The sequence below is a fragment of the Schistocerca piceifrons genome, unplaced genomic scaffold (assembly GCF_021461385.2).
Source record: "Schistocerca piceifrons isolate TAMUIC-IGC-003096 unplaced genomic scaffold, iqSchPice1.1 HiC_scaffold_961, whole genome shotgun sequence".
NCBI lineage: Eukaryota > Metazoa > Arthropoda > Insecta > Orthoptera > Acrididae > Schistocerca > Schistocerca piceifrons.
The window spans coordinates 2,022,501-2,025,000 of NW_025729236.1; the positions used below are offsets into that span (position 1 = coordinate 2,022,501).

General features: G+C 63.7%; 1 pseudogene; it reads right to left on the bottom strand.

Annotated features, from left to right (window-relative positions):
- LOC124774459 overlaps positions 1 to 2,500 on the bottom strand; it is a 7,939-nt pseudogene that overhangs the window by 2,618 nt on the left and 2,821 nt on the right.

Genomic DNA, 2,500 nt, shown 5'->3' on the forward strand with positions numbered 1-2,500 from the left:
GCGGCACGGATGGTCACATCTGCCGCTTTCAACGCACCCACTCGGGTGCGGCTGAGGGCCAGCCCATGGTACAGGCCAGGCAGAAGTACGGTGGTGAGGGCGTGGAGGCGCTGTTGCGGCTTGAGCGGAGCTCGGGAGATGACGTCCAGCTGCTCCACCAGGTGGCGTCGTGGGTTGAAAACGCAGCGACCCGCGGTGGAGAATTGCAGTCCCAGGTACCGGAAGGTTTCACCCACACGTAGGGCGGGCACGGTGGCGTTGCCCGCTTTGAAGGTAACGTCGGCGTCGACCTTCACCTTCTTGTCGCGCCCAGACGCGACTAAGGCGAGGGTGAAACACTTCCGGGCGTTGATCTGCAGCCCCAGATGGGCGAGGGCTGCGACGGCTGCGTCGATGAGGGACTGCAATCCCCTCGCGGTCGATGCAAAAAGCAGGACGTCATCTGCGAAGGCCGCAGCGTTAACTCTGCGACCAAGGATCCGAGCTCCGATGTGGGAGGGAAGTTGACTCAAAACATAGTCCACCGCAAAATTGAAAAGGAGGGGGGAGAGGGGGTCACCCTGACGCACACCCCTAGCCGGCTGCAGGGGCACGCCCACGTCGGCGCCGCCCGCTATCACTGTCGTGCTACCCTCGTAACACCTTTCGACGTACTCAATAAAGCAATCCGGCAGGCCATGAGCCCTCAGCACGGGGCGGAGGGCAGCATGGTCCACCGAATCGAACGCTTTAGAGACGTCGATCGATGCCACAAAAACAGAGCGACAGGAGCGGACTGCGTCGGTGAGAGCAGTGTCCAAGATGAAGGTGTTTTCCAACATCCCATCCCGGGGGATGAATGCCCGCTGACGTTCGTCCACAGCACATGCACGCATCAGGCGTGACGCGAGAACCTTGTGAAAGGTCCGCGCCAACACCGAGCAGACCGTAATGGGGCGAAAGTCAGCGGGGGATGTTGGTGCAGCCGTTTTGGGGAGAAGTGACGTCCGGGCGCGAAGCAGACGCTCGGGGAGGGCGCGGGCCAGGAGGAAGAGGTTCAAGAGTTTCACCAGGACTTCATGCGGCAGGCGCCGCAGCTCCGCTGGAGTCAGGCCGTCCGGCCCGGCTGCCGATCCCCTGGGCGGCAAGGCAGCAGCGACCTCCTCACGTGTGACCGGCCCCCATAGGCACTCAGGAGCGACAGGCTCCGAGTGCGGGAGAAGGCGGTCACGGATGAAGCCGGCGGTGGAGATCGGCTTCTTCGTGAAGAGGTCCGCCCAGAAGTCCAGCAGACCGGGGATGTCGGGTGGCGGCTGCAGCAGGGTGCCGTCCAGCAAGCCGCGCACGCAACGTGCACGCGACCTACGGAAGGCGTCCTGTGTGCGCGCGTATTCCCAGCGGCGCCGCTTGCGCTTCTGCAGCGGCGGGGCGGCAGGCGGCCGCTTGGATGATTGGCGCGGCCGCTGTGTCCTGGTGATCGACCTCTCCCCCCTGGACCCGACCGACGCAAGGGCATCCGGGAGCATGCCCAGGATGACATCGGGCGGCGTGCCCCGCCCCAGACCAATGACTCGATCCAGGGCAGAGAAACGCTGGGCGGAAGCAGGTAGCCCCGCCAGATGCTCCCAGATGGCGGCGTCAGTCGGCCCCTCCGGCGGCGGCCCGGTGGTGTCGGCCGCGAAGTCCTCGGCTGCGTCGACGGGCGGCGCAGCGGCCTCGCCCGCGTCAGGCAGCGAGCTCGCTGCTCCACGGCGGGACGCCGGCTCTTCGCCCCGACCGATCTCAAGTGCCTCCATGAATTGGCGGACAAGCTGCTTGTGGGCAGCTTGCCGCCGTCGGCACTTGATTGCCTCAAGCGTTCGGTCGGGGAACATCCTGGTAAGTTCTTGATTTACAAAGAAGAACCGGGCGTCCCTCTCAAGGAACAGTTCGGCCTCTGCCTTGGCGAGCGACAGGACTTCTTCCTCCGTCCACCTCGCGCGATGCCTCTCCGTCACGATCTCAGCGTTGGCGGCCGCAGGGTGTTGGCGGCGGCGATGGACCCCGAGACCGTTCTTCGTGGTAAAAGTGCGGTGGCACTCACTGCAAGCAAAGGGAGCTACACAAACTATCGCATTTTCGTTACGGCCGGTTGGCCGGATAGGTGCTGGGGTAGCTGGGGTGGCACCTTCAGCGGAAGGGCCACCATCTCTTGTTTCTTGTCGGCTGCCCCCAACTATAAAGGGATAATGCGAGGGGGGGCTGGTAACCCCCCCAAGCCCATGGTGCGGTCTTCCACTCTGCGAAAATCAGCGGGCCCACGAGAAGGGGAGAAGACCGCAGGAGAGGAGAGGCTAAGAGGGCTAGGCCCATGTATTGCGCATCACTCTTCCTGTAACTATAACCCAAGGAAGGCACCTCGCAGCAGCAGCACGACTACATCAAGACCGCACTTCGAAAAGCCAAGTCCGGATGCAGCCACACCGCCGCCACTTGGCCACCTTAAGAGAGTCATAGTTACTCCCGCCGTTTACCCGCGCTT